Source organism: Tachypleus tridentatus, chromosome 2 (genome assembly GCF_004210375.1).
Source record: "Tachypleus tridentatus isolate NWPU-2018 chromosome 2, ASM421037v1, whole genome shotgun sequence".
NCBI lineage: Eukaryota > Metazoa > Arthropoda > Merostomata > Xiphosura > Limulidae > Tachypleus > Tachypleus tridentatus.
This window is the reverse complement of record NC_134826.1, coordinates 60,224,542-60,251,590: the sequence shown is the minus strand read 5'-3', so window position 1 is coordinate 60,251,590 and position 27,049 is coordinate 60,224,542. Positions and strand designations below refer to the sequence as shown.

Below are 27,049 nucleotides of genomic sequence, written 5' to 3'. Positions count from 1 at the left end.
CTCTCACGAACATATTTTATATAGAGATATTAACAATTTAACGAAAAAGTGGATTATTTATAAACGTTAATTTGTTTTTTAACACAAAGATTCACAAAGGGCCATCTGTGATCTGCCCACAATGGGTATCGAAATCTGGTTACTAAAAGTTTAAGTCTGCAGATTTACTACTGTGCCACTAGGGGGCAACACATTAAATAACGCACTATAAATATGGTAATATAACCATTCTCATGGACCCCAATACATATTGAACTGTTTTGTACCTCTTTTTAAGCTTAACAAATTATTGCTTTAAAATCTCTTTTTAAAAAAGTCTTTTAAAAACGTATGTCTAAACAACTTTCAAACGTGTTAAGGAAACCATTTAAGTTATACTTGTTTAGATCAACTGAAGAATTGTGTCGTAAATGTTCGATTAAATTAAATTGTCTCTTTGTATTTATACTTAATGATAATTTAAGTAATCTTCCAGAGACGGGAATTATTAAGTGTGGCAGATTGTAGATAGAAATTTCCAAGATTATGAACATTTTACACGCCCCTAGTGGCATAACGGTATGTCTGAGGAGTTTCAACGCTAAATACTGGCTTTCGATACCCGTTGGACATTGTATACCTTTGTGCTCAATTAAAAACAACAAATATTTACATATTCATAGATAGAGACTTTATATCTGTGGCAGCCAATTAATCCTGCTATGCAATTGAAATAATTTACATAATAGTCGTCCTTCTTATTTGAAATTCTAAATTTATTATGGTGACGCCTGAAGCCTGAGGATTCTTGACGTGGCCGTTTAAGCTGGAAGCTTCTTAAGATTGTTGTAAGACTTTAAGACTTTGTTTAGAGATTCGTTCGAATTTATACTGAAGGCCTTCTTCATTCAATTGACGATTTTCAATATCAGATTTCCTCTGGCACTGTATTTTCACAATGTTTTTACTCTATTAATCAACAGAATATTTTAAAAAGAGTTGCAGGTCGTTAGGAAAATATGTATAAATGACTCCCACCTTAAAAGTCTGCTTTCAATACACGTGGTGAGCACAGCACAGGTAGGCCTATATTGTAGTTACTTAAATGGACTTATTCAAAAAGGTTTAAATTAAGGTTATGAGCTTCAATATTTACAATGAACTACGGAGGTTTGGTTTAGTTTGTTTTGAATTTCGCGCAAAGCTACACGAGAGCTATCTGCGCTAGCCGTCCCTAATTTAGAAATGTAAGCCTAGAGGGAAGGCAACTAGTCATCACCCACTGCCAACTCTTGGGCTACTCTTTTACCAACGAATAGTGGGATTGACCGTAACATTATAACGCCCCCACGGCTGAAAGGGCGAGCATGTTTGGTGCGACCGCGATTCGAACTCGCGACCCTCAACTACGAAGGAATCACCACTTTTTATCTATTGCTAACAAATACATAAATTATAAATTTATGTAAATCGAGTCTTTAGTAACACTTTTCACATTATTTCGTATTCTGTTGTTTTTATCTATTTTTTCGATTGCGGACCAGCAGTTAGAAGCTATTTCTATAGAGTATAAATGGTACTTCATCTGCCGCGAAGTCCAGACGTAGTGAACTGTTTAAATCGCCACCGTGTCAATGAGTTTGGAAACTTGAGGATATTTTAAGCATCTTAATACTTTTTCACTAAAAATATAAATAAATGTATTTTACTTATAATAAGTTCTGTAGGCATTCTTTAAATTTCCTTCTTTCTGTAATAGTTGATTAGTCTCTAAAGCCATCCAAGCAGTGTGTTGTTGCTAGTGGTAGGAAAAATAAGATTTAAGGTTGTATCTACACAAATATTGAATACAAGTCTAAAGAGGTTATGATATCACTGTATAGGTCAAACGTGGGATATTGTGTTCAGTCTTGGGTTCCTTATCTTAGAAAAGACATTGAATTGTTGGAAATAATTCAGAGAAGGGTTACTAGAATGGTGCCTGGGATGGAGAGGTTGTTATACGAGGAGAGGTTACAGTCTCTCAAATTGTTTTCTCTTGACAAAAGAAGAGTTAGGGGGATTTGATTGAAGTGTTTAAGATTGTAAATGGAAATGATAGTGTTAATGCATCATCTTTTTCATATTTAACAATGAGAATAGTAGGAAGAGGGGACTTAAATACAACTTCTGGCAGGCTAGGAGTCATCTTCATCTGAAACAGTTTCTTTTTCTAAAAGGATTGTTTAGAGAGCTTGATAATTATATGAATGATAAAGACTGGTTTAAAGATTAAAAATATATATATTTATTTATATTACTAGTTCAGCTTGGAGGATTGAACAACCAAGATGGATCAATAAGTCACATGTTGTTCCAAAACGTTATGTTAATCTATTCGTCTACTTGGTAATAAGAACATTTTGAATATTTTTAATTTTTTTCATGTTATCAGTACCGATTTAAAAAAGACACGTACAACTGAAATATAATATGGATATTATATTTATGGTTAACGTGTTATAAATTTTATCTACAATTCAGCTCTGATAGGGTTAGTTTAGTATCTGTAAAAATATTTTAAAAACATAGCCCTCTTGTAGCTTTGTGCGAAATTCCAAAACAAAAACACCTTCGTCTTATTAAAGTAGTTATTCCACGAATGTGTATAATAAAATTTGATATGTGTATTGACGTATTTTTTACTCCTGCATTTGATACATAAAAAATCGATTGGTTCCATAAATACACCAATTATACAGTGTATATAACATTGGGCATCTACATGTTATAGTTATCTGACGTTCATCTGTTATTAGATGGCAATTCATGTTTTACCCTGTACTGAAGCCCTCCAGTGACACAACAATATATCTTCGGACTTACGATGCTAAAAACTGTTTCAATATCCGTGGTGGGCAAAACACAGATAGCCCATTGTGTAGCTTCGTGTTCGATTCAAAACAAAAACAAGAAGTCTGTACTTAAATATTTTAAAGGAAAGCCAGATGATTGTAAGAAAGCTAACTTTAATGGGTAATAATAATATCGTGTACACTAAAATTGCGAGATTTTTGTAGTTTTTTTTGTTTGTGAAGAAATATATAAAGAATAAACCAACTTTTCAATATCTTATTTAGTTTTCTATAAGATGTTTGAATGTAATATATCAAACCGTTTTTGTTGTAGGCTGGAAATATAATAATTACAAACGAGCGTGAATATACTTTTCCTTGTAAGTCTATCATGTACGTTGTTGTTGTTTTTTGTGTGCATATTTATACGTATACCAGCTCTCTTGAATTGGATAAGGGATTAATTGTTACTTATTACATCTTTTGGATCCCTAAGGAGACTTGATATTGTGCGAAAAGCCTCGTCGTCATTGGCTATTATGAAAGATGTTGTGTGGTTGACACTATAACTCATTCTCTTCTGCTTTCACTTTTCTTTAAGGTGAAACTCGGCATGTTAATCTTTAGGCCACACCAGAAGATGCTCTGTGTAAAAGATATGAGCAGAGTTGTTGTTTTTCCATAACTATAAGAAACTGTAACATGAACCAATTACAAAGCCCCGTAAGTTAGTAACGGCAGTTTTTGAAGGTTCTGCCTTTATTTTCTAAGATCATATACTGGAAGTATTTTAGGTTTGTTTGTTTAGTTTGTTTTGAATTTCGCGCAAAGCTACACGAGAGCTATCTGCGCTAGCCGTCCCTAATTTAGAAATGTAAGCCTAGAGGGAAGGCAACTAGTCATCACCCACTGCCAACTCTTGGGCTACTCTTTTACCAACGAATAGTGGGGTTGACCGTCACATTATAACGCCCCCACGGCTGAAAGGGCGAGCATGTTTGGTGCGACCGCGATTCGAACTCGCGACCCTCAGATTACGAGTTTCACGTCTGAACACGCTTGGCCATGCCGGGCCAGTATTATAGGACATATGAAAAAAACAAAAAACTTTGAAGTAAGTTGTTAACAAACAGAAAGAAACTGAAAAAATATATTCGTTGTTCAATATTGGGATATTCGTCTGAAAGATATCTGACATCCTATTATGGGTTTAGTTGGTTTGTTTGTATAAGAAGCTAAAGAAATGTTTTTATGCAGAACAACACGACTCCGAAACAAAGATTAACGCCAAAACTTTTTTATTATTTACAAAATCACCTTCTCCAGTGTTTACATAAGGCATATAAGCTCTTTTGTATAAGACTTGGCTATTATATTCATCTCTGGACATGCATGTATAATATATTCAGCTGCAGATGAATGGGACGAAATCAAAACTGACACCTAAATAGCGTAAACAATGCAATTTGAGATCAAAACAAGAACTGGTATAATGTCTATTTTGAATCCTTGTTGTATAATGTAGGTCCAAAGGCATGATCAGCAGTAGCAACAGCGGTTACTTCTCTTATTCAAAATACAAATTCTGCAGTATAAAATTAAACGAAAACAATGATAATATTGTTTACAAAAAAGAGAAAACAAATACTGTCTATACATATATATACTTATTATTTTAGTTGCTTAATAATTAAAATCTGTGTTTCCTATTCTCTAAATCTTCATGAGTTTACCTCAAGATACTTTAGCTAATAAGCGCCTTTTTTGAGATCACTATTTACTATAATAAATCAAATTCAAAAACAATTCTTGATTTTTTTATTATTACACAATGTCCATAAAAAATGTATAAAGATTGTAAATGGTTGACATCCAAAAATGGATACCGAGATCTAGTGGTAATGAAAGAGATCAAATGATTTGATGAGCTTTTATTATACAAACATCATTATTTGCTAAGCCAAAAGGTAGAACATTTTCTCAAGTCTGTTTTTACATAAACCCTTTCTTGCTAAGTCTAAAGGTAGGACGTTTTCCTAAACCTGTTTTTACATGAACTTATTTTACGAAATTATAATCTTTATGAACTCTCAATACCTGCAATTCTAATTGTTATAACCTTTATAAATGAGATCACGAAATCTTACTTCGTTTAAGGAATACTGGAGAATAATTATATTACATCGTTCTATCAATTGAAAAAATGCAGTTACGGCTGAGATACTAAAAAAATACAAAACAAAAACAAAATCAAACCATTGAACATCTGTCAACGTTTATAATGGTATTTTAGCCATATACAGTTAAAACTTCCTTTTATGTTAACAAGGAAAAATTTTTCATACCATTTTTCAATTTCAATTGCCAATAAACTAAACACACACTAACAGCGTGTTTTGTATAACAAAAACAGCGTGCATTATGGTAACACACGAACGAATATACATATATATATGTTTGTGTATATATATATATTTATTTATATATATGTCTTAAACATAAAAACACAAAAATGTTTTTAATAAAACATTCAGGTGAGATCATTCGTTGACGGTACACATCTGGTCAGCAATAAAAACTAAGAATGACTAATATATATTTTCTAGAAAGCTATCTACACATCTATGCAACATGAACAACCGCATTTGCGAAATCTTAAAAAAAAAAAAAGTCAAATCTTAAACCATGTGTTTGGTGGATCTATAACCTGATCCACTTTTCCATTGATTCTTTTTGTTATAATCACTAACACATACAAGTTTTAATGGAACATTTATTTAATATTGTCAAAAGTTTCTGTACCTAACACATCTGTAACTGTTAAGTGTTGATTAAACATAATTCATCGGCCCCTTATAAAAGTGAACGCATTAAGATTTCTTAATAAAAATAATATTGAAGTGTACCGAAAGGAATTAAAACGAGTCAAATATACTAGTAACGTTATAAATGAGTCAAGAATATTGAAATATGCCAAATGCGTAAAGTATACTAAAAATGTTTAAAATGAATCAATACAACAAAAACAACAACTACGTAGAAAAGTATTTGTGTCAAATAACAAACAAAAATGAAATAAAACCCAATGTTTTACGTTCGTGCAACGTTACTTTTTACCATTAGATCATAGTTAAAGGAATGTTCCAAACATAACCTTTTATCATATTAATGATGTTAAAATATTCTTGATGTTCTTATGCTTCAACAAAAAAGGAGTAAAAAGAGAAACACGGATGTATTTTTTTTATATGGAGCTTTCATAAAATTATGTTACGTGAAATTATCCAGCGGAGAAAATACCAAAAGCTGAGATAAAAATCCCACTGAATCTCTTCCTACTCGTGATTACCAACAAAGGCGCTGACTCCATCAGTGAATTCAGTTTGTTTTCTCACTCGCCGCGACTTGCGTGAAAAAGTCTCGCTCAGAGAGTTAGACATTTTAAGCCCTTCAATCACATAAAACCGACCCCTCTAAGCGTCGCGCCAAATTTTGAAAACATTAAGTTCCAAAAGGCGCTGATTGGTAGAAATAAACTAATTAACTTTACTATTCAGAATCTTTTTTTTTTTCATATTTGAAATCCATAAAATATGAAAAAGGATACAGCTATATATAGCAGTAACGGTTTTAGAGGTTTCAGCGTTTCCATCTTCACCAGAATCAATATCATACACTTTAATGTCTTCTAATTAATTATATTTTGACCTTTAAAGTCAGTTGTCGTTACTCTTCTTTCTCCACTTTATGCTCCATTTATTCACATCTAATTAATTTAATTTCCTTTATTCAGGCATGAATCCAAAGGTTAGCAGCATTTACAAACATCACAGTCTCCTTTCTTTCTGTGTTTATATTCCTCGCAAGTCATTTTTACAGATTTCATTTACAAATATATTTTTTTTAATCAGAAGTTTGTTTTTAGACTGTATTATTTGATTACGGTAACGTAGTCTGGCGCATCCAATCCGTTTTTAAGCTCTGACGTTTTTTCCCTAAATGTGGATCGGTTTTTCGCGACTGGAGGTATTAATTAAGAAAAGGAAATTCCAGATTTAAAGGTCTTTACTAGTAACACAGCGGATTAATAGAAGCTAAAAATAGTGCCTTGTCGATTGTTTTATACGGTAAAAATAAATTACATTAGTAATGAGTGTCAGATGCGACTCGCACATGTCAAATTATAAATCATTTGGCATACCTATGTTTTTTCACCGCAAGTCTACATAGTAAATTACTTGTACTTTGTTCACCACTGGGAATCGAATCCGGATTTTAGCGTTTTAAGTCAGTAAACTTACTGCTGACCCCTTGGAAAAATTTTAATGAAAATATAAGTACAGTCTGATCACGAATGTTGTCTTACTTTTAAATATAAAGTCAATGCCAAGATTCACGAGGTTTTCACACTCGATCATCTAAAGTGACAGGAATGAGTCAGCGACTGCAGATGGAAACCATTAAAAACATACATTCTATTTATTATATTTACACTTCTACTATCAAATACCATTATAACAAAGCAAAATAGGAGGTTGTTACATTACACTCCAAACCTCAACTTTTATTCAGTTTTGAGTCTCAATGTTGTTTATATGTTGTTATTCAAATTTCTCAACGAATACTGTGTTGGGATCCTCGCTAAGTATATTATTGTTTATAAAAAATATATATAAGTAAAACATGTATAAAACATTGCACATCTCAAATGAGCAAAAGTTACTTCTCAGAACCAAAGCCATTTGCAAACAATTTTTCTTTTTTTCTTACAATACTTGCGTAAACTACCAACCATATTCACGTATAGTGAAGATTAAATGCCTGGAAAACCTACATGCTACTTTTTAATCTGATTGCAAAAAACACAACAACAATAAAAGTAACCGTCATTATGGATTTAGTCAGTTCAAATATGAAACTTATTCACTCCTCGATAGACTTTGTGAATTTAGGAAATGTGGTGTGGAAAAGGGAAGTGCTTTAAGAATACAGTGCAAAATAAATAGTAATATTTCCAATAAAAATATTTTGTAGCACCAAAGAGAAATACAAACAAATAGATTAAATCTAGAAATACGAAATTATTCTTGCTCTTATACGTTCACAACTTTTTTTTGGACAAGCTGGGTCAGCCCTCTGCCTTGTTTTCTAATGAAAATAAAATTCACAACCACTAAATAGAAAAATGTCTTTCACATTAGCCTGAAACCTTCTAGGGACAATTCTAAAAATCCAATGCAATGAAAAGTGAAAATGAAATATGAATACATTTATGTAACTATTCGAAAAGAGGGTTTGAAGAGACCAGTTTCCACTATAATACAACACATCATGATTTACGTTGGGTTTCTTCTTTTTTCGTCAAAGTTCTTGAGATCAGCTGAGAAACGTGGGACTGTTTATCACGTAGTCTTTGGTAGGTCGTTGGGTACTTGAAACCATCAAATACCTAGAGAAAAATACGTTAAGATAACTTATCACAATACGTCATGTAATCTATAAACATTCACAAAGTACAATTAAAAATTAATTAATATAATTAAAATAATTAAGATTTCATTAATTGGTTAAAAACATTCGCTAAAAACAATTATGTCAAATAATCTTCCAAATGTTGCAAAATTTCCAGAGTCGATAATATATATATTTAATATTTGAGAGAAATCACTTTAGTTTATTACTTATGAACCAATATTAACATTTTCTTACTGGTCTGATTGATATATTTTCTTTTGCACTTCAAAAAATAAAAGCTATCAGAATCGTGATGTATTGTCTAAGGATAGGCACCCTTTTAACATTTCACATAAAACAGTGAAAGTCCATGAAGAATTGGGAATGCCTATTTATCTTAAAACTTCAACACCTTCAAGTAAATGGGAACAAACAGATTTGTAGCTTTGAAAGTCGCCTAGAACTGCATGGAAATCATGTCAACTTTCGCCATCAGCAACAAATCAACACGAGGAAAACTAAAGATCATTAGATCAAATTCGTTAATACAATTAAAGTGAGTCCTGTTGAACAATGTTGTTGTTTTAGGGTAAAGCTATACATACAGTGAGTTTTTCTGCACTCTGTCAACTGCGGGAAATCGAATCCCGGCGTTTGATGTTCTAAATCCGTAAACGAGCAGCTTAGATGAATTCAAAGTATGTTCAGTGTCGGGTTTCATTGCTTTCGAGTAGGGATTTCATGATCAGCGTAAAACTGTTATTACGTTTTAGTGTGGATAATGTAAAACGTATTGTTTTTTGCCATTGATTTTTCCGACTATTTTCCTTTTCTTTTTATTAGATATTTAGCGAACAGCGGAGTGTCTGAAAGCTCTTTTAACTGGCATGAAAACTTCACAGAACTAATTATACCGAAGAGAGTTATAGCAGCTGTTAAAAAGTCAAGGTTAAATAGATCTTCAACAGAATAATATATATCGCGAACAGGACGCCATCTGCAATCCTGGATAAAAACTTGAATCTTTGAAACGTTCAATTAACTAACCACAACTTAACCAAAGATCATGTTCACATGTACATACATTCACACTTTAATTGATGCGTCATTCAACCGCACATAACTTCTCTTTACGACACTGCACTTTGGGAAAATGCTTTAAAAATACCTGCGATAAACACTAATGGGAGATAATTTATGAACTTCGGCTAAGACGAAGTATACTATATAAGGCTTACTGCGATACTAGTCTCCAATTTAGGAGGAGGGAATCGAACTTGCGACTCTCAGATTAAAAGTCAATCATTCTAACCACCTGGCCATTGCAGGCTGTGAACGTGTTTGGGAAGTTCTGATTTAAATCTTATACTGTTTATTATTAAACGGTAATTAAAACACGACGAGTTCTGAATCAGTTTTTATGGTTGAATTAGTCGTATGGTTCAGTTCTCTTACCAAATCAGCTTCGAAAAAAAAATACTAGACTGTTTCCCACAGAATATTAACTGCTTTTTCCGCCGTAAAAAAATGCAAGTGTCATTACAGTAAAATCAGTTCCTACTGGACATAACATACTTCTGGTTACTAAATCCACCATCTGTTGTCATGTTTATCGCTTTACACTCCTCTTATTTTCATTCAGGGTCCGGCATGACTAGGTGGTTAAGGCACTCGAATCACAGTCTGATGGTCGTGAGTTTGAGTCCCCGTCACAACAAACATGCTCGCCCTTTCAGCCGTGGGTTTTTTTAATTTATTACGATCAATTCCACTATTCGTTGGTAAAAGAGTTCAAGAGTTTGTGGCGGGTGGTGATGACTAGTTGACTAGTTTTACATTGGTAAATTAAGGACGGCTAGTGCAGATAGTACTCATAGCTTTTTCACTTAGATAACAGTCTAAAGAAGAATAAAAATGGCTAAATTACACAAAAAACAAACGTAATACGAAACTTATAAGACATCCATTCTACATCTATTTCACTTGGAAGTTCTCATTATATTTAGAAGTTCAGCATTATAAACGTCGAAAATATCGATTAAAAATAACTAAGTTAATAAAACGCAACAGAATTTCTTAATGTAACTGTGGTATATGTTTTCTTGAAATATTCCTTTGTTTCTGATTTCATGTGTTTTGTTTTACCAAATAAAAAAGCTTCTGTGATATCCCATGAAAATTTATGTTATTACGATATTTTGTTCAAAGAAATAGCAGTTCGTACGACACAGAACAAGTGCAAACATTTACATCAGTTATTGTCAGTAACCATGCCCTTCGATTAACTAAACCACTTATGGAAAATTCCTTGTTCTCACTAAATCGTTAACACAAAAATGAAAACAAACCCCTTCTGTCCTCTGGTATTACTAGTCCGAAAAAGTAAAAGAAAAAAAATAGATCTACTGAAAACAGTCCACACCTGACAGAGATCATCAATTTAACTTAGATCTGAAATCATTCCTTACAGTTAACAGAGCCCAACAAAACAATCTATAGATAAAAACGTTATGAAAGGTTGTGTACCAAACATTTTAGTTTGTTTTAGAAAATTCGGCAGAGCTACATACACAGCCCTCTGCGCATATTCCTCCTAAATTTTGAGCTTATAGACTAGAGAAATGACAGTTAACAGCACCCACTGCCAATTTTTGTGTCATACTATTCGATACAAATAGTAGGATTTGACCGCCAGTCTTATAGCGCATCCAAAACTGCAAACTGAGGAGTTCAGTTTTTTCTAGTAATGAGACATGAGCCACGAACCCTTGGTTTCAAGGATTCATAGCCCAAACACACCAATCATTATGTCAAGCTTTTTCCATAAGAAAATACACGTTGGGATTTTGTCAACCATTTACCTTTGTTTATAATACTTTTAATCATTTATTACATATTAAAACATCAACCGACTGAGATCCAGTTTTTAGATCGAAATGTAGCTGTTACTTGTTTGTTTGTTTGTTTTTTTGAATCTCGCACAAAGATACTCGAGGGCTATCTGTGCTAGCCGTCCCTAATTTTGCAGTGTAAGACTAGAGGGAAGGCAGCCAGTCATCACCACCCACCGCCAACTCTTGGGCTACTCTTTTACCAACGAATAGTGAAATTGACCGTCACATTATAACGCCCCCACGGCTGAAAGGGCGAGCATGTTTGGTGCGACCGGGATGCGAACCCGCGACCCTCAGATTACGAGTCGCACGCCTTAACGCGCTTGGCCATGCCGGGCCAGCTGTTACTAAGAAGAGTTACTCTTCTAAAGAAAGATTGAGATATATAATGAACTCACACAGAATTGTTTTTTAGCACCATGGAATTCCAGCACTGTTTCCTCTTCATACATCGTACGCACCTTAGACAATTTTAAAGAAACCTTTCCAATCACGAACCAGTAATAGTTTTTATGAATAAATAATTAAAACTTGTATTCGAACAGGAATATTTTTCTTTGCTTATCATGTTGTACAAACTATTTTATTCTTTCTATCAGTTCAGCGCTTGACATTCTTCGAACAAAGCAAAACTCCCTTTTCATAAATGGCATCCATATCTGTACAGGGTTAGCACTAGACAATTCGCAGACAAGTCATTGCACTTCTCACCCTTAAACGTTTAGAGTGCTTTACCTTTCTTCTATTAGATGGAGTTCGTATGTCAGTTATGATAAGTTAGTTGGTTGATTGTTGTCAAGTGCAAAGATATACAATGGTCTACCTGTGCTCTATCCTCTGCTAGTACAGAAACCTGATTTTTAACGTCTTAAGCTTTGCAGAGTTACGCTAGGCACTGGGAAGCGTTTCGATAAGCTGGAGAGATGCAGAGTTCCAGAAGCTCTGTCTAAAGCGTAACATATGCACATAACCATAGACATGAAGCCCCCTGTTTCAGGTTCCTTCTAGCGTCTCCCGTCGACCTTTGCCACACACTATTAGTCTCCAAGCAACAAAGTTCTCTTTCTTTGGTACACGGCTTCAATCTGTACTTGACTCATGACAGAAACTGGTTTTACAGACAAGGTAACCAAGTTAATTCGATCGCTAATTCAATTTTTTTTTAAATAATTCTAAGACTGATAATACTGATCTTATAAAAGCTCAGGGTTAAAGTAAAATAAAAGATGGCGAATTCCTCTTTCGATTCTCTGCCTTGTATAACACATCATGATAACTACTCTAATAATGGCAAGAAATGGAAAACAAAATAAAACAAATAAACAGTCCATTTTTACCTGTATTAATTTCCACAATGCATGTAGAATCTCTAAAATGCACATATCCTCCATATGTTTCGAATTATTTTCACTTTTATCTAATAATTTTTATTCATTTCTGACAAGAATACATCTCCCTAATACAACCTACTTACTTACAATTTCGGGTATATAGCTAAAGAAATTATAAATGTGAGATTCTTTGTACCATCTTAAATAATAAAAATCTTCTCTTCCAATCTACCACAAGCCATACAGTTTACAAAAATAACCATCAATGAGTTCGAGAATTCTTTTTTTTTCCCCGCCTCTTTATCTTTATTTGAAAGTCTTTTTTGGCATACTTCTTTTTGGAACGTCGAAAGGATATCTAAGTAATGGATTATTGTGGAAGGAAACTGTATAGTTAAAATTTCGTTAGATGAAAAGTACTGCGGTCATCGGTAGAAACCTAAATATGCGCATTTCCCTTAATTAAAGAGTCACACTTGACAGTAATATCACCGCATTTCGTCTAAAAGCGTCACGGCCGAGTGATAAACAAGGACCAGTCGTTACCCAGTGGTTTGTCTGTCACTAGGGTTTATTTGTTTGTTTTGAATTTTGCGCAAAGCTACACGAAGGTTATCTGCGTCAGCTATCCCTAATTTAGCAGTGAAAAGCTAAAGGGAAGGCAACTAGTCATCATCAACCACCTCCAACTCATGCGTTTCTCTTTTAATCAACGAATAGTGGGATTGATTGAAACATTATAACGCCTTCAAAGTTGAAAGGGCGAGAATGTTTGGTGTGACGGAAAATCGAACCCGCAACCCTCAGATTACGAGTCGAGCGCCCTAATCATATGGCCATGCTGGGCTCAATTACGGTTAGATCTCTGGATCTGACGTGCGTAAAACGACAACAGGAGACACCTTAAAACTTTTAAACTCCTACGTTAGTCCAACAATTCTGTTTAAAAGGTTTACTTAGGAGACGTTGAAAGCCTTTTATACTCTTTGAGGAATAGAGAATTAGACTGAACTATGGGCGTTTTTAAAATAAGTGCTTTCCATTATTAAGCCTAAAACATGTTTATAATTCATACAATTAATGTTGAATTATGAAGCTCAGCATATGTGACGTTGTTTGTTTCTTCCCCTAAACGACACCTTATGCATACAATGGAATAAACAGCCTGGCCAAAGATCCCCCCTATTGTCCAGGTGGGGCCTTGTTTAATTTCTAAATGCTGAGCTGAAGGAAGGCACCCAGTCAAAAGCATTCGCCACCTGTAGCATGCAGTCTTAACCGAATAGGGGTATTGACTATCACTCCTGCAACACATCCACAGCTCAAAGCGTGGAACGTGTTTGGAAGCACCGCGTCTGGTATACGAGACCTTGAGATCCCCCCCCCCCCTCGTCCAATAAGCAAAGCACTAACTAGGCCGCGCATGCTCTTTATCCAGGATCGTTATGACATGTATGGAATGTTGTCTTCATGTGGTGATTAAAAGATCCCTTGATGGCAAACGTTCAGCATTAATACTATCACAAGTTAATCTTATTATATTTTATGAATTCGGTATTAAAAAAAAAGAGAAAAGAAAAACATTTGTTCTGTTTGTGTGGTCGCCTTATTCACATAGGCCGAAAGACTTTACTTGAGGCATTACTTGCAAGCTTAGCAATGAAGACGAGTAACGTTAACTTTAGTTACCGTGTTTTTCTCGTGGCCTAAATATGACTCTATCAAAACCACAAACGAACACAAATAGTCTGGTGTACGGTTTTATTTTTCGACGATTCATCTTTTCTTTCTCATTACAAAACATTATATGACCCCTTAAGAAAAATGGACTCGAGTTTGAGACACATGTGGTTCTAGCAGCCAGCCACAAGAACAGGGTGTCGGCACCTCTTGTCTCAACAGCATGTATTAAAACAATCTTCCGAGAATATTCAAGGTCTTAGCCGTAGATCTGCGTCCTGCGAACAACCCCTATGACTTTCTATTGGTGTTTGCGCCAATTTTCATTCCTATCTTCAGGTTCGCCCGCATAACCTGACGTAACGATTATTTTCTTTTATTGTTTTTTATAGTACAACTGCGTGAAGCTAATATCATATATCCTTTATTTCACAAATCTAATTATATTACGCGTAACAAATATTAATAACTGATCAAAACAAGCTAACTACATGGATCAGAACTAAAGCTTAATCCGGTCGTTGAAATAGCTTATTTTATAGACAGATCTTCGTACTAAAACACATTATCTGTTATGTTTTATGTTAATAACCACTACCCAGAGTTAACTGCTCGATTAAAATATTTGCTTTGTATGGTAACAGAAAATTATCTGACGGTGTATGCGGACTGCTTTGTTTGGGGATTTTCGTCAATTGTGAGGCATAAAACACCCTAAAATAGGGCAAACTGTTATTTGTATAGACCTTTGGCTGTGAATTTAAGGGCAGTTAAAAGAGTCAATTACAACCTTCAACAAAGCAAGGTATGCAATTAGCATCTAATAGAGTTGTTAGGGATTTGATTAAGACCCGAGTACATTGGCCAACATTGTATTATATTTAGTTTTGTTTTCTTAATTGTTATTATCACCCAGTATTCATAATTATAAGAATGCAGTGATTCGTCAGTTGGAATCCCTCGCTGTTGGCGGTATTATGAGCAGTAATTCTAAATATATACCACGGAGTTCGGACAGCTCAGGAGATAGGGTTCAGTCCTAAATCATAAACTGGGAATAAGTTGTAATAATTACAACCTCAAAACCAAGAGAAATAAAAATACTTTTCGCACTCATAAGATTGTTGTTAAGTTAAACAGACTTCTACGTTAATAAGTGTGTTAAAAAACTATCGTTTGATGAATTTTGTGAAATACATTTTTACACTTTCACAACACGAACAAGTTTGTATGTGTGTGAGAACCTCCAATTATTTAGTTATTCTCACTAGCATTAGTTTTATATATTGCAACACGAAGTACTTTCCTCACAAATATGCTAAAGAAAGGTATACCGTGAAGTACATACTGGAGCTTTATCAGTTCTGAACATTCAAATTAAATAGGAATAGAAATTATTTAAACTACTATAGAAAGGTCGGATAACCGTCAGAAAATAGAGCCACACAAAGATGTTTTGATTTCTTACTGATTCCCCGCCTCACACACACACACACGACCCAGTAAGAACTGACACTGCAGAGATGCCACTGCACTTCCGATTAAAGGTTGACACCTACTACAATATATAGACTTTTAACACAAAGTAGCCTCTTTTAAAATTTCGATTTATGCATAAAACTTCTGTAACAATCATAACAGGAATAATCTGTCTAGAAAGAAACATTGTCGTTAAGGCCTAACGTATTGTAAAGACAAAACAGTTGGTTGTCAGACTATCTGTGCCGTGCCCACCGCGAGTATCGAAACACGGTTTTACAGTGATGTCGAGAAAACCCACATGTAGAGAAACATATACATGTAAAAACGGTTTTTATCAAGAAATGTACATACAGTGTACAAAGGACTTTAAGGAAGTTTAGTACTTCAAGATCTATATAAATATTGAATTTCTCCTTTTCTATGTAGCCAGTAATGGAAAAACTACATATATTTTACGAAATCATTATTGTATGTTAGTTATACAAACATGGTGCCATCTCTTAACATCTGCAATAATATTTATATTTTTGCAAATATTATACAGTGTTAATATTAGCCATTCTAAAGGTCTTATAACTCCAACAACAAGCTAACAATATTTATATATCTTCAAGTACGCACATCTACTTGACGTACAGCAAACATATATACAGTACACACGTCAACTTGACATACAGTACATATATACATATACATTGCTGGCCAAAATCTTAAGGCCAATTAACATAAAGAAAAATTTACATTTTGCGTTGTTAGATTTAACCACTTATTTGAGTAGAGCTTCGAAAGATGAAAATAAGGAAAGGGAAAATAAAAATCGTTTTTAGTTCCCAAATGGCAGAGCATAATAAAAGTTTCCAACGGTTGCCTCAGACTATGTCCTGAAATTCATTCATCAATAGTTACCGAAGAAGAGTTAACCATAAGTTGTGAAAACAGTTAATCTCGAGGCTATTAGTAACTAATCACGTAATCCTGACTCAGCTATTATAGATGTAGTAGCTAATCATGGAGTCAACAGTGATGTGTAAAGAGGTTAATTATAGTGTCAACAATGTTGTGGTTGTGGCTGATCATGGAGTCAACGGTGATGAGTAAAGAGGTTAATTATAGTGTCAACAATGTTGTGGTTGTGGCTGATCATGGAGTCAACAGTGATGTGTAAAGAGGTTAATTATAGTGTCAACAATGTTGTGGTTGTGGCTGATCATGGAGTCAACGATGATGTTTAAAGAGGTCAATCGTAGAGTCAATAATGTGGTGGCAGTAGTTAATTAAGGAGTAAGCAATAAGTGAAGAGTGGGGGATGCAGCAGTTAGTCAACAGTGTGGTGTGCAGCAGTTAGTCAACAGTGTAGTGTGCAGCAGTTAGTCAACAGTATGGTGCAGCAGTTAGTCAACAGTATGGTGTGCAGCAGTTTTCATTGAGTCCACAGCGAGTCAACAGTGTGCTGTACAGTGGATAGTCAAAGTAAACAGCGTGATGTGCAACAAATTATCATTGAGACCACGGCAAGTCAACATTGTGGTGTGTAACAATTAAATATTAAGCCTACAGGATCTCAACAGTATGGTACGCAAGTGGTTAATCAGAGTCAACGATGTGTCAATGGTCTGGGTTAATCACATGGTTAACACCAGGCTAATCATACTGTGAACATCAGTTTAGTCCATTCGAATATCTTTGGATCTCACCTTTTCAAAGTGAAAGCGTAGCAATAAAACATGCAAATGAACTGTAGATACTTTTTGTACACCCATTCCACTCATATACGCCTGTTTGTTCTCACCAACAATACAAAACACAATTTCTGCATATTGAAATATGGCTGACAATATAATTCACTGCTGAAGCTCAGATATTATAGATTTTGACTTGTTTCTTTGTTTGTTTTTAAGCACAAAGTTACACAATGTGTGATGTGCTCACCACGGGTATCAGGATCTGGTTTGTAGCGTTAGAAGCTTTCAGACTTAACATCGAGCCACTGGGAGTCGTAGCTCGAGAAAGACTTTACAAGGTTGTACGCTCGTGTTTTTAAGCTTAATTCGGGAAATGCATTAAATCAGGCCCGGCACGACCACGTGGTTAAGGTGCTCGAATTGTAATCTGAAGCTCATGGGTTCGGATCCCTGCCGTACCACAAATGCTCCCCTTTTCAGTCGTGGGGGAATTATAATGGGACGGTCAATCTCACTATTCGTTAGTAAAAGAGTATCCCAAGAGTTGGCGGTGGGTGGTGATTACTAGCTGCCTTCCCTCTAGCCCTACACTGCTAAATTAGGCATGACTAGCGCAGATAACCCTCATGTAGCTTTGCGCGAAATTCAAAAACAAACAAAGTAGAAGCATTAAATCGGGCCTGAGTAAGTGTGGGTCACTCTGGCCATCGAGTAACATTTATAAATACACTTCACAGTTGCTAATACCAATATAAAGGAAGGAGGAAGAAGTCGACGCAAACCTGACCTTCCCGGGTATACAAATACCCAAACAACGATAAGAGAGAAAGTACATTAAATCAAGTAGTTTGTATATGATATGAACATGCTGTTGTCTTATTTTTTCAATACCTTACAAATCGCTAAGGCAACTTTATTTTACCAATGTTTGCATTATGTGTCATAATGATCGGTTGCGTTAGAATATGTTATCGATTCTTGAAGTCGACATTTTAAACTTAAAGTTTCTACATAAGCTAATGTTTTGCCGTACATGACGAAAGTCCGTTATATAGTATCACTACATTTAAACATAAAAAACAATTTTTTGTGCTGACTGTCTTCTGTTGCAAATAGCTGAGAGACATATTTAATGTTAAACTCTTAACTATAACTAATTATTGTATACAGTGAATTTGCGAAGCTTGCCAGAGATTGTATTATGTAATAATAAATTAAGTGAAGTCACGTTTCGTGTGTAGCTCACGTAGCCTTGTATCCTTATTTGATCACCGAGACACTCGCTAACTCATAAAATACATTAAAGTTTACGTGTACGCTGGAAACAGTACGAGTACAAGCGTGTAAGGACGGACACCTGCCGTGGTGCACGTCACGAATAGCACAAGAGACCCGCGTCTCTCTCTGCCATATGCACTTGTTAATAGTAGGCAGGAAAAAATCCCCGCACGTAGTAAAAACACCTGTAAATAAATTGCAAAGTCATCCAAGGCGCAGCGCTTACGTTACTAGCTCTGTAGATGCTCAAATATTTCGTGTATTATAAATCCGCACTGAAAGTGTGTGTATTCTTATAGTAAAGCCACATTTGGGTATCGGCTGTGTCCACCGAGGGAAATCGAACCCTTGAATTGAGGGTTGTAAGTCCATAGTCTTACCGGTGCCCGACCGGGGAACCGCTTTGAAAGACATTAGCCAAAATATATTTTTAAACCATGCAAATATTTGGATAACTGCTAGACTTTCAAAATTGGGAAGAATAAATTTTGTAAATAAAAAGAAAAGAAAATTTCTAAAATTGATAATAAGTCTCTACCTGCCTATTGTACTTTAAAATATATTATAACTGTATTCTATATAGTAATACTTAACCATCTATATTGAAGACACTAAATAAATTCATAATTAGACATTACACTTGAAAACATAGGTTTAACGTGCGCTAAGCGTACATATCTATTTATAATGATGTATGTTAGCTTCTGGCACTCATGCTCAATCCCACTATCGGCGGTGGGTGGTGATGACTAGCTACCTTCCCTCTAGTCTTATACTGCTAAATTAGGGACGGCTAGTTCACATAGCCCTCGTGTAGCTCTGCACGAAATTCAAAAAACTAAGTTTTCTTTCACAAAACAAACTAACAATACTCTTCTTCTCAGGTTCTCAACTGGTATTCTGAACTGTTGAGTATAGTTGAAAAATCACGCCAGATACCAACCCCTGAAATCCGGCGATTTATTTCATTCAGATTTGCAATATACTGTCTTTCTTCCCGAAGTCCCTCTGATCTGATCAGTTTAATCTTCTACGTAGTTTTTGCCATTCTTTTAAATTCTTCTGCACTTTTGTAGTTCCTTCCTCTTGTCAAGGGGCCCAGGGGAAGAGGTATTCTAAACTTTCAAATTATTTTGTCGTTTCATTCATTGCATCACAAAAGAGTGACGTTTAAAACATTTTCCTCTCAAACCACTAAACAACAGAAAACGTACAAGTGACGTAACGTGTTTTATTTTCTTACGAATTCAACTTGAAAACTGAACCTCGTATAAAAATTGTTTTATGAACCGAAATTCAAGATATCATATTTGGTAGAGTTCATCAAAGTAACTTTCAGTTTGATAGCATAACCAACACAAAAAATCATTCGTTCCACGAAATAACCGACTGGTAAAACATCGGCTTTATATGCATGTATCTGCTGTTTCTAGTTCACAAATCACTTACATTTAAATGAATAGCCAATAGCCAACGGCCCTTCGTAGCGTTTATTCAGTCACGTAACTGTTAGACGTTTTTATATAAACAGGAAAATACAATGATAGAGCAAACGTGTTCTATTCAAGACACGAGTGCATTTTAAAGAAGTCGAGAAAAATAATTTATTCGTTATTACATACCCTATTATCGGGTTTGTAAAATCATTCTGCGCTTAAAAAAGTAAAGAAATGTCTGGTAGAAATTAAGGGTCAATTAACATTTATGCATCTATTATCACGACATGCTGTACCTAATTCAGACGATTTTACCCTCAGTGAAAAGATGAAAAAAAAAGTTGATTTCTAGTTCTTATCTGATTAAACTCAACAACCTTCGACAGTCGCAAGTCTGTCTGGCTACACGGTCAAAATAACGTCCTGTTATTGTGACGTATCGTCCCAGATGAAAGAACAGTTCGAACTTGGAAGAAAAAGACGTTATTAAAGACATGACACAATAATATTATCGCATTTTCAACGGATTAATAAACACTGAGTTATAAAAATATATATAAGCTACACTTAATTTGTTTGTAATTACCGGCAACTTATTACTTAAGTATACGTAACCAACTGGGATATTTCAACCACAGAAGTATAACCGATATATTATTTGTACATTGTATATCACCTTCGTATTACAGAAGATATATATGTTTAAGTTTTTAAGACATTATTCTAATGTCACATACAACTTTTATATTTTCAAATACGATATTTTAAACATAGAAGTTTCATATTTTACTATAGCTGTAATTAAATTCGTATTTTAATCACACACAAAAGTGCAAGTTACAGTGCGTTCAGGCCCTACTACAATATTGATATGAATGTTATTACAATATCATAATTTGATCTAACACGCTTATCTGTACGCAAAGGTAAATTGTCAACTGAGAACTTTTGTATCTAATACAGTACTAGCCGCGACCCCGAAATAATTACGGTAGATTTCGTATCCTTCGCTTTAATTTTTCTTGTCTATTTTCACGCACACCCTTTGATTATACTTACTAGCAGGCATTTTGTGTTAGATCTATAAAGCCTGGTCTATTTGAAAATATTTTACGCAGTCAAACAGACAAATTCACGTAGACGTAACTTCATTTAATAAAACTACACATGAAATAAAGAATAAAGCATAGTAATAGTATTTATAATACTGCACAGGGTATAAAATAGTTATATTCGTTTAGTGTTTGACACGGTTTTACGAGATGAAACAAAGTTACTAAAATGAAGAATAAAACCTAAATTAAAAAGCAACTAAAAGGTATTTATAACAGTCTTAATAAAGAAACTGAAGCTAAATAACTGCAAAGTAAATGTAAAATGGTAATAAAGGTAAACTTAGCTGTGTATGCAGAAACATCTGAATACGTGTTCACAAATTGATAACCATACAGTTTTGAACAAAATGGGCATGGATATTTTAGAGAGAACTCATACAACTTATATTTAGTTTAACATTCATTTCAAAAGGAAATACCAAGCGAGCTAAGTGTTGTTTTGAATTAAGCATAAAGCTACACAATCTGTGCTCTGCCCACCACAGGTATCGAAACTCCGTTTCTAGCGTTGCAATTTCGCAGACATGCCGCTGTGCCACGGGGAAGGGGCACAAGTTGTTTGTGTGAAATACTTTGCATATAAAAAACTAATGTTGAAATCAGAGCCAGTCGTCACGTGATGACAACATCGTACCAGGAGGAAAAACAAAATAGGTAAGATAATTCTGAATCAGAAAGCCAGCATGCAATCCGGACTAATTTGATAAACGTCTTTCTAACAATGAGATTTTTTGCGTTTGATCGAGAAATTTACGAGAAAAAAAATATCCTTGCTCTAAGGCGACATCCGTAGGAAGGGAGCAATCGTATTGTAATAATTCAAAACTAACTGTTGAAAAAGTGTTTCAATTATTAGTGGTAATTTAGTACGATTATAATTAAATTCGCTTTCCACCCACACCCCAATTTTGTTTTACTTTTTATGGACAATGACGATTCAGAAATATGATTATTGATGGCGTATAAATTTACAGGGTAGCTCAAAAGTACGAAGCCTAAAGCATCAAAAACATAATTGTTCCTTTTATTCGTATTGCATGCAGCTGATAAAAAAATTTAAATTTTCTTAATCCATTCTTATTTATGTATTTATTTACAACGTGTTAACTGGATAGACAACGAGCGACATCAGAAATTATATTTTCTTAGGCGTGTTACTTTTGTACCAAGCTTATGTGACACAAAGCAAATTTGTACCTCACGACATGGTCAACTATATCTGATTCGAAAACCCACAAATCTATGATTATAATTATCCACCAATTATGAAAAACCAAATTAGTAGGCATACTCTTTACTATGCTTAGGGAGATTATAAATATACAACAGTGATTTATTTCAAGGTGACACAACATAAATATTATACATGAAAACCATGAGAAGCGGGTGTTACCTTCCCTCTTTTACTATTACACAATTGATGTCTTAATGCTAATTAAACTCCTTTAATTAACTTCGTCATAATTCGCAAGTTATCCTAGAAAAAACCTTTTTTAAAACACATTAAAATAATGGTAACGTACAGATATTTAGATCACTGGCAAGCCTAATTTTTCAAAATCCTCGTCAAAAATTTAAAATTATTTTTTGTTCCAACAAGGATTGCTGGTTAAAAAGGCCGTCGTTCAAAGCAATACATTCTGCCAAGTACTAGAATCGTGTAAACATGGCGAAAAGTATTTGAATGTGATTTATGATTTGTTTTGAATTTCGCACACAGCTGCTCGAGGTGATAGTCTAGTGAGAAGGCCTAGCCAACATCATCCAAAGTATACTCTTTACCAATAAACAGCAGGATTGACTGTAACATTACACCGCTGAAAGGACGAACAGGATTTGGAATTGGATTGCAACCCGTGACCCTTAGGGCTATGACGTAAGAAGAAATGTTAGACAACATTTTGGAAGTAAATAATCATGAATAAAATCAAACATTCATGGTAAAACAGCATCCTTACTATGCAAATGGTTCATTGATTTGTGTTTGTTGAAATATATTTACGAACGTTTAACTGACTGGCTATTCATGGAACCTTCGTATTGCCAGAAGCGAATATGAAATGGTGCCTCTTGTCACGTTGTTCGCTTGTGAAAGTTTACAATTCAACCGAACTGAAATAATTCATATCCTAAAACTGAATGAGAATCGCAGCTAAATCTTATCTATTGCTATGGTCGGATAATTAGCACAATAATGTACGTGGTCAATCTACATTAAGCCGACACGGATTAAAAAAAAGAAAAAGATAAAAACCTTTAAAAATGGATTCTCTTGAACACACTTGAGCGTACGATTACTAACATTTACGTCACTATGCCACAACAGTCATAAGGTCCCGGATAATAATACAGGTTGGGGGGAAGATATAAAAAATGAGGCCATGGTCTGTGTGAAATGAGAAATCACGAAGTTAAATGTCATTCATTTGTGACAACTGTACTTTTTCTTTAGATTTTGAAATAATAATAATTCCAAATCAAACAGATAAATAACATTCTTACCGGTTATTCCTAACTGCTGCGTAACTTCACTGCCAAATCTTCCTTCGAGGTCGAGCTTGCACCAGTTCTATTTGCAGTAATACTTGCAGGTTTAGTTTTTCTTAGGGAGAAGCTCGTCAGACAAGATGCACCAGAGCATGCTAGGTTGGACAGCTTGCTTTGTTGAGCAACTGTTGCGGCAGCTCGCTGTGTGCGCTCACTTTAGATTGTAAGTTTTGAGGAATTCCTGCGCCGTCGTCTTGAACAACTGTCCATTCGTATCTACCTTCCAAGGGCGTTTGTTTCTCAAAATCAAAATTCCATCTCATTTTATCTTGCTCTATTACCATGTTTGTTTCTTCTCGTAAGAACTGCAGATTCTCCTCGTGGTCCAAAGGGCCGAAAAGAGCGCGTCGAGCAGATGAAAGCTCTGGTAATCTGGAATCCATCATAAGCCTTACGTTACGTGACATTATTACAGGCCATATTACGTCTCCCGCGCTCATGGTTGATAGCTGCCTCGAGACCCCACAGTTGAAACACACTCAAAGATTTTAACTACACGGTTGTAGAGGGTTACCGTAGTGAGTTCGAAACAAAAAACAAAAAAATAACAACACTCCAGCTCCTGCAGACCCCGGCGACCCGTTATTTTTAACCGCCAATCAACTCTCAGATTTTACAGCGTCAGGTCATAGGGCGGGAAAACAACTTGTCAAGTGATAAAACTCGCGCGCATTGATTGGTTAATGCACTGGTTGTTTTCCCGCGCTTTCTGCAGGCGACGGTGAAGAGGATTTAAATCGTTACCTCATAACAGATAATATCAAATTTTAAAGGAACTTAGTAATATTATATATTCTAAAATCATATATGGAAGAATAAGACTTATTATATGAAATTAACATGGATTTTGTTTTATTGTAATAAATGAATGTTTACATAATCACCTTTACTTATTATTTTATTGATTAGCTTAAAATGTATCAAGTATACGAAATATTCAAGTCGAATAATTTGCTCTGATAAGTTCCTGTGAGTAAAGCTACCGTTTTAGTGCTCAACAGACTGGCGTAATACCAAATTAAACAAAAGACGATCTAGCGAGTATAACGTATTAGTATTAAAAGTTTGAATTGCATCACAGAAGGTAATTATCACTGTTCAAGTGTTTTGCTTAATTTTAATTAACGGTTCTTTCATCTTTTTATTAGACTATTTTACACGTGATAACTTTAGGGAAAAAAATTTTAAACTGAGAAATATAAACAATAATTTTTCCCTTTATTTTGTATGTGTAACTTTAACACGTTGGCTCCGAAGCGTATTTTGCCGATGCTTTCCAGAGTCCCATTGGTCATTTACAATTACTTTTTTAAGAAGGGTTGTGTTCCAGCCAATAAGTGGCCCTTTAAAAAGAAAATAGAGCACGACGTGGGTCGCGTGCAAGTCAAGGTGTTAACAAAAGGGAGGATTTTCATTTTGTTTATTTTTAAGTGTTTACACCTGTGAAGGTAGTCGTTACAAACAGGAAAAAAATGTGTTTTGCATAGATTTTACTTGCATGTAAAGAGATATCTTTAGTTACAGCTAAATCTAACATTTTTCACATTATCCTGTAACTTGGGTTTTAATTCTTAAGTACTTTTATATCTTTGTTTGTTTGTTTGTTTGAATTTCACGAAAAGCTACTTCAGGGCTATCTGCGCTAGCCATCCGTAATTTAGCAGTGTAAGACTAGAGGGAAAGCAGCTAGTCATCATCACACACCGCCAACTCTTGGGCTACCCTTTTACCAACGAATAGTAGGATTTACCGTAATATTATAACGCCCTCACGGCTGAAAGTGCGAACATGCTTGGTGCGACGGGAATTCGAACCCGCGATCCTCGGATTACGATTCGAGTGCTTTAACCACCTGGCCATGCCGGGCCACCTTTATATCAGCGCTCCCCCTTCCGATAGAACAGCGGTAAATCTACGAGATTACACAGATAATCCGCAGTGGACACAACAGATATGCCATTGTGACTTTATTTTAAAAACAAAATCTATACCTGACTAAGTACGACGAAATCTAATAACATGTATCGTTACATTCTAAACATATCCAGGAACAACAGGCCAATAACACATGTATTTACCTCCTAACCTGTCCAACGACAACAACAAACAAATAACACACATATTTACTTTCAAAGCATACTCAGCAACAACAGATCAGTAACATATCATTACGTTTTAAACATACCCAGCAACGACATAGCAATACCATATATCCTTACCTTCTAAATATACACAAGAATAATATATATCTTTACCTTCTAAATGTTCCCAATGTCAACAATAAATTAGTAATATATATATATACAGGGTGAGTCAAAAGTAGGTGGACAGCATTTGGAATAGGTTTATGTATCGGTTATATTAATGCAATTGTATATTATAACGATGTTGCAACTATATTATTTGTGTTATATAATTACAATTTTATAATTACATTTGTTTTAATTTAATCTGTTTTCTTTTTTTTTTAGATTGTTAATAGAACCCATAATGTCAAATACTTTAAATACAGATAAAAGAATATGGGTGTTAAAAGAGTATTGGAAATCTCAAAATACTGAAACCGTAAGGAGAAAATGGGTTGAAACATTTGATACTCCAGCTCCAAAAAGACAAACCATTTACCGTATCCGTGACAAATTCGACGCCACTGGCTCAATCCTTAATGCTGCTAAAACTGGTCGACCCAAAACAGTCTGTACAGAGAATAATAAGCAACGTGTTGCCGATGCATTTGTTCAAAGTCCAAACAAATCCACCAGAAGAGCTTCTATGGAATTGAACATACCACAAACCTCTATTAGGCGAATTATAACGCAAATTGGGTTTGAAACCCTATCGACCACAACTAATTCATGGCTTATTGGAGGATGATCCAGACAGGCGACTGCAATTTAGTGAAATTATGCTGAACAAGATTGAAGAAAACCCAGGAATTTTAGATAACATTGTGTGGAGTGATGAAGCTTCTTTTAAATTATCCGGTCATGTCAATAGACATAATTGTGTTTACTGGTATAGTGAGAACATGCATTTAACATTAGAACAACAGCTAAATCAGCCTGGTGTCAATGTTTGGGGTGGTATTTCAAGTTCTGGTGTTTATGGACCATTTTTTTTGGACGGAACAATTACAGGAGATAAGTATCTCGAAATTCTAAGGAATCAAGTTGTTCCCCAGTTACAGCAACGACCTAATTTACATGACTTTTATTTTCAACAAGATGGGGCCCCTCCACATTATTCCAAAGGAGTTCGTGAGTATCTTGATGAAACATTTCCATTAAAATGGATTGGTCGAAGAGGTCCAATCGATTGGCCGGCACGTTCACCGGAC

General features: G+C 34.8%; 1 long non-coding RNA gene across 1 annotated transcript; it reads right to left on the bottom strand.

Annotated features, from left to right (window-relative positions):
- Positions 1–4,094: 4,094 nt before the first annotated feature.
- On the bottom strand, positions 4,095–24,784 carry LOC143243931 (uncharacterized). The gene is made up of 2 exons (XR_013024817.1): positions 23,668–24,784; positions 4,095–8,262 (listed from the first exon to the last, which is right to left on the bottom strand). It is a non-coding gene; the product is annotated as an uncharacterized LOC143243931 (long non-coding RNA).
- Between the last annotated feature and the right edge of the window lie 2,265 nt (positions 24,785–27,049).